This window comes from Canis lupus, chromosome 4 (genome assembly GCF_011100685.1).
Source record: "Canis lupus familiaris isolate Mischka breed German Shepherd chromosome 4, alternate assembly UU_Cfam_GSD_1.0, whole genome shotgun sequence".
In the NCBI taxonomy this organism is placed as follows: domain Eukaryota; kingdom Metazoa; phylum Chordata; class Mammalia; order Carnivora; family Canidae; genus Canis; species Canis lupus.
Window position 1 is genome coordinate 60248713 of NC_049225.1, and position 6145 is coordinate 60254857.

The following is a 6145-nucleotide window of genomic DNA, read 5'->3' on the forward strand; positions in this document are numbered from 1 at the left end:
CCTGGGTAATCAGGGGCTGGGATCTAGCACTCAACACACCCCCAGGAGTGGGCTGGTGCCCAGGGAAAGTCAAGAGGCCTAGGCACACCAACCTGTTACCCAGAGAGGAGGGTGAGCCAGGGGCCAGAGGAGTCAACAACCTGGGGGCAGCTGGGGAAGCCTTGACAGAGGGTCCAAGCGCATGGCAGCCAGGGGGTAAGTGCAATTCTCCATTAAGTGTTCGGAGAACCTGGTAGGAATCTTGGCTCCGCCAACTTCAGGTAGCAGTCTCGATCCTTGCCACTACAAACCAGCCTAAGTGAAAAAAAGGATTTTTTGATTCATTCAACTGAAAAGCATGGAAGGTCAATGAATTCATTTTAAGTAATGTCATCAATCTGTCTCCAGTGCTCGGCTTGCCTCCTTTCTGTCTTAGCTTTGTTCTCAGGCACACATGCTCTGGTCATGGAGAAAAGTCAACCAGCAGCTCCCAGCGTCGCTGTGCAAGTGGCAACCCCAAGAGAGACACAGCATCTCTTCTATGGCAGCTCCAGCTCCGGCAAACATCCGGAGGCCTGCCTTGGATCACACGCACACCAGTGAACCAATCACTGTGACCAGAGCAATGGGATGTTCTGGTTGGCCAGGCCTGTATCATGTATCCAATCAGGTATCCAAACTACCTGGATTGAGCATAAGGAGTCCTCGGAGTAAAATAGGGGCCTTGGGCAGCCCCAGTGGCTCAGAGGTTTAGCGCACCCTTTAGCCCGGGCATGATCCTGGAGACCCAGGATCTAGTCCCACGTCGGGCTCCATGCATGGAGCTTGCTCCTCCCTCAGCCTGTGTTTCTGCCTCTCTCTCTCTCTCTCTCTCTCTCTGTGTCTCTCATGAATAAATGAAATCTTTAAAAAAAATAATAAAATAGGGGCCTTGATTCTGGAGGAAGGCATGAGGACAAGTACAAGAGTCCGTGTGAGACATCCCTGTCACCAGCTGTCCCTGGAGCCAAGCACCTGGGCACCTGAGCATCCTTGTCATGGTGCCACAGCCATCACAGGCTTGGTCCTTGGGCTGGGATTCTTGCAGCCCTGGAAGGCAGGTAGGAGGAGCCTCGCCTCTCAGAGTGGCTACACCACAGATGGTGCTTGCTGAAGACGCAATTCTAGGGAGCAGCAGGTGCAGCTGGTATGCACGAGTCCCCAGCTGGATTTCTCCAATGTCCTTCAAGAGAGGTGGTGAAGGACAACAATTGAGGGACCTTATCAGGAGGGGGAAGAGGAGAGATGCTAAAATGCCCCCAGCTCTCCAGAGGCTAGGACTCCTCAACCAGCATGCTAAAGACCCTGGGAAGCCACGGCCTTGGGCTAGGAGGGCATCAGGGATTATGCTCAGTTACTCTCCACTTTCCCCTCCCTTCTTCCTGGGCCACCTCCACCCCCACCCTAGAACCTTCTCAACTCTGCATTCCTCCTCTGAGCTTACGCCTTCACTCCAGATACACATCTCTGGGGCAATTGTATTCATTCGGTAACTAGATTATCACCTAGAATGGGCCCCACCCCATACCAGGAGCTATAGTGAATCCCCAGACAGGCCTAGCCCACAACCTCGCAGGGTGCACAGCTCTAAAAAGTGTGCATCCTTCATTTTTAATTGCACAAGTTATGCACGAAGTGATTCTCTTTGTAAAATGTTCCAACAATATATTTACTACTGAGGCCAATTGACTTTTCCCAGACAGGTCCTCCCTCAAAGTACCATCAGTTACTCATTTGGTGCATAGCTGTAAAATATGTCCTACATACGCACTTCCCAATATGTTCACATGCAGAAATGTATAGCTTTTGCTTGGTTGACAATTACAACAATAAATCCCAAAGAGTACACGGTGAAGACTCCCTTTTACTCCATCTCCCAGCTGCTCCATGCCCTCCCAGAACAGTCGCCGAAGTCACCAGCTTCCAGATAAGCTGGGAGAGAAGTCAGTAAAACTTGTCTGTGAAGGGCCGGATCATAAATACTTTAGGCTCTGTGGGCTTATGGTCTCTGTCACAACTAATCAACTCTGCCACTGTACCCGAGAATGCAGCCGTAGACAATACGTAAATGAATGAGTGTGGCTGTGTGCCAATAAAACTTTATTTAAAGCCGTGGAAATTGTGAATTTTATATCACCTTCACATGTGATGAAATACTTTTCTTCTTTTGGTTGCTTTTCAAACATTTAAGAATCTACATACCAGTCTTAGCTCGCTGGGGATGCTAAGACAGGAAGCAGGCTGGATTTGGCCCTTGGACTGTTGGATGCCAACCCTGGCCTCCTCACGTAAAAAACAAATATGCCCCAACATTCTTTGCCCTCTTTCTTATTTATGTGAGGAGACCACACTATACACATTGTCTTATACCTTAATGTTCTCATTTTGTGCTATGTCCTAGAGATCATGTCATACAGTGCTCCATGCAGAACTTATCCACTTTTGCCTTTGGCATATTACATTTTATTCCATGATAATGTATTTAGCACAGTTTCCTTAGCCAATCACTTGTTCATGTGTGTGTGAGAGTGTGTGTGTGTGTGCGTTTTGAGCTCTATTGAGATCTAATTCACATACCATACAACTTATCCATTTTTAAGTATACAATTAAATAGCCTTTAGGGACACCTGGGTGGCTCAGCCAGCTGAGCATCTGCCTTCAGCTCAGGTCATGATCCCCCAGTCCTGGGATCCAGCGCCAAGTCAGGCTCTCTGCTCAGTGGGGAGCCTGTTTCTCCCTCTCCCTTTACTTGTTGCTCTGCCTACTTCTGCTCACTCGTGTTCTCTGTGTGTGTGTGTGTGTGTGTGTGTCAAATAAATGAATAAAATCTTTTTTAAAAGGTGGGGGGGCAGCCCCGGTGTGCCGCCTTCAGCCTGGGGTGTGATCCTGGAGACCTGGGATTGAGTCCCATGTCAGGCTCCCTGCATGGAGCCTGCTTCTCCCTCTGCCTGTGTCTCTGCCTCTCTCTCTCTCTGTCTCTCATGAATAAATAAATAAAATCTTTAAAAATATATTAAAAAATAAAAAAAAATTTAAAAAGGGGTATCTGCAGAGCTGTGACATGGCAACACGGTCGATTTTAGAGCACTGCCATTACTTTGGGAGAAACCCCTCACTCCTTAGCGATCATCCCCATCCCTCATAACTCCCCTGAGCTATAGGCAACTACTAATCTATTCTCTGTCTCTCTGCCTATTTTGGATATTTATAGAGAACCATACAATCTGTGGTCTCTGTGAAAAGCCTGTTTCACTCAGCATGAAGTTTTCCAGGTTCATCTCTGCCCTAAGCAGGTGTCAGGACTTCATCGCTTCTTACTGCAGAGTGCCATTCTACTGTATGGCTCATGTATCCATCAGCTCATGGACATTTGGGTGGTTTCCACTTTTTTGACTATTGTGAATAATGCTGCTAAGAACATCTGTGCACGGGCTGTTGTGTGAACACATCGTTCCATTCCTCTTGGTTATATATCTAGGAGTGGAATCGCTGGGTCTTATGGCAACTCTATGTTTAACCATTGGAGGAAGTGTCAGTATGTTTTCCAAAGTGGTCGCGCCATTTATATTCCCAGGGTCAATGTATGAGGGTTCTAATTTCTCCATAGCCTTGCTAACATTTGTCATTATCTGTTTTTCCCCCCCCCATTATGGTTGTAAAGCAGGATCTCATTGTGGGGCATATGTGTTTTTAGCCAAATATATTGTTCTAAAAAATTCATTTCTAGATCTTGGACTTTTCCCCATGTGATTACATACAGATCCTTGTGCTTTTTAAATGCTACATAGTATTGCTAAGCACAGCTGGAGTCCTGTTCAGCCATTCCCTTTGATGGCTAACTGGGCTGTTTTTAACTTTTTACCATTACAAACAACAAAGCAATGAAGATTCTTGTTGTGCACAGAGGACACATTTCTTGAGGACAGTCTTAGAAGTAAAATTGTTGGGGCACCTCGGTGGCTTAGTCGATTGAGCGTCTGCCTTGGGCTTAGGTCATGATCCCAGGGTCCTGGGATTGAGATCTGCATACTGGGATCAAGCCTCATGTTGGGCTCCCTGTTCAGCAAGGAGTCTGCTTCTCTGTCTGCCCCTCCCCTTGCTCATGCTCTCTTTCTCTCTCTCAAATAAATAAATAAATGAATAAATAAATAAATAAATAAATAAAATCTTTTAAAGAAAAGAAGCCAAATTGCTGGATTAAGGGCTATACACATTTAAAATTCTTGAAGATTTTATGAATTACCCTCTGCAAAAGCTCCACCAATTTACACTCCACCAATGGTGTATGAGAATATTCATTTCACTACCGCATGCCAGCCCTGGATTTTAGCCCTTTCATTGGTGCCAAAAGCCTTTTCCTTACATTTGCAGTTCCTTCATCAGTGTCAAGTTGACTAGGCGCCTTATCCTAACACATGGCTGTTCTCTTTGGTGCTAGGGGCCACCCCTTTTGTCTCTGTGTCTTCCATGCTGCCCAGCATGGAGCTGAGAGCAGCAGCGGGTGATAAATGCGAGTTAGGCACTGTGGTTTTTACATGACTAAAGTGTGTTCTTTTTTTTTTTTTTTTTTTAAAGATTTTATTTATTTATTTGAGAGAGACAGAGATGGAGACAGAGATAGCAACAGAGAGCACGAGCAGGGGGTGGCAAAGTGAGAAGCGGGTTCCCCATTGAGCGGGTGGCCCAATGTAGGACTGGATCCCAGGACCCCGGGATCATGACCTGAGCTGAAGGCAGAAACTGTTTTTTTTTTTTAAGATTTATTTATTTGTTCATGAGAGACACACAGAGAGAGGCAGAGACACAGGCAGAGGAAGAAGCAGGGTCTCTGCAGGGAGCCCGATGCGGGACTCCATCCCAGATCCAGGAACGCAGTCTGAGCCGAAGGCAGATGCTTAACCTACTGAGTTACCCAGGGGCCCCTAAGGTGTGTTCTGAGATCCACAGAATTCACAGTGTCTCAGTTCTTCAAGATCTCACTGTGCATGCTGAGCTTCTCTCAGAGCTGTGTTGTCCTCCAGGCCTTAAAGAAATCAGAAGTCCTGGGCTGGTCTAGGGAGAAATTCTTTAGTAACCAGCAGAATGACTTGAACACCTGGCCAGCTTGGAGCACAGGAGTGTGTTTCAAAATAGGTCTTAGGATCCTGGGAAGCAGGTTCTTCTGCTGGATACTTTCCGATACCATCATCCAAACGGAACCAAAAAAAACAAAAAAACAAAAAAATCCAACCAACAAAAACCCCTCAGGGGTCAGCTAAAGCCATCCCACTGTACAGACTAGGAGATGGAGGGAAGTGGCTTGCTCCAGGTTCCACAGCTAATCAGTGGGGGAACTGTGAGTGCAACTCAGATTTTCATTCCAGCTCAGTGGTCTTTCTTCAAAACCTGTGGAATCTGAGGGTTCCCCTCTAAACCCTGTCCCAAGCTCCTCTATTCCTAACTGGACACCATGGCTTCTCCTAGAAGGCAGCAGAGTCGGGATTAGGGCCCTGGTTGTCAAACCAGACCGTCCTGAATTCAAATCCCAGCTCAGCCTCTCAGGTCTACTTACTCTACCCTTTGATCCTCGGTGTCTTCATCTCTGACAGTTAATATTACCTACCTCATAGGGTTATGTCAGATTTCGATGAGCCAAACTCATTGCTGGCATACAATAAGCTCTCAGTAAACTGTGCCTGTCATTTTTCCTTCCAGTTCTTTCCCTCTTGGGTGAATCAGTCCGCCTGGGGGAGGGGGAGATCTGGGTAAGAGGGGGACCATGGTAGAGATTAATTTATCACACACAGGGAAGCCACAGTTCAGACTCCATGCAATTGGTTGGGTCACATGTCTCCCGCACATTGTTGTTTCACTTGGTTTGGCTTGAGTTGTCACATGCCCGACTCACGGCTTTAATAAACTACCATTCATAGCAGAGGGACTGTCCACATCCTCTTTTATCACTGCTACAGAAGTTAGAAGGAGCTGAGAACAAGAGTTCCTTTGAGGGACGCAGTTGAGCACCTGCCTTAGGCTCAGGGCATGATCCCAGGATCTGGGATCGAGTCCCACATCCGGCTCTTTGCATGGAGCCTGCTTCTCCCTCTGCCTGTGTCTCTGCATCTCTGTGTGTGTGTCTCATGAATA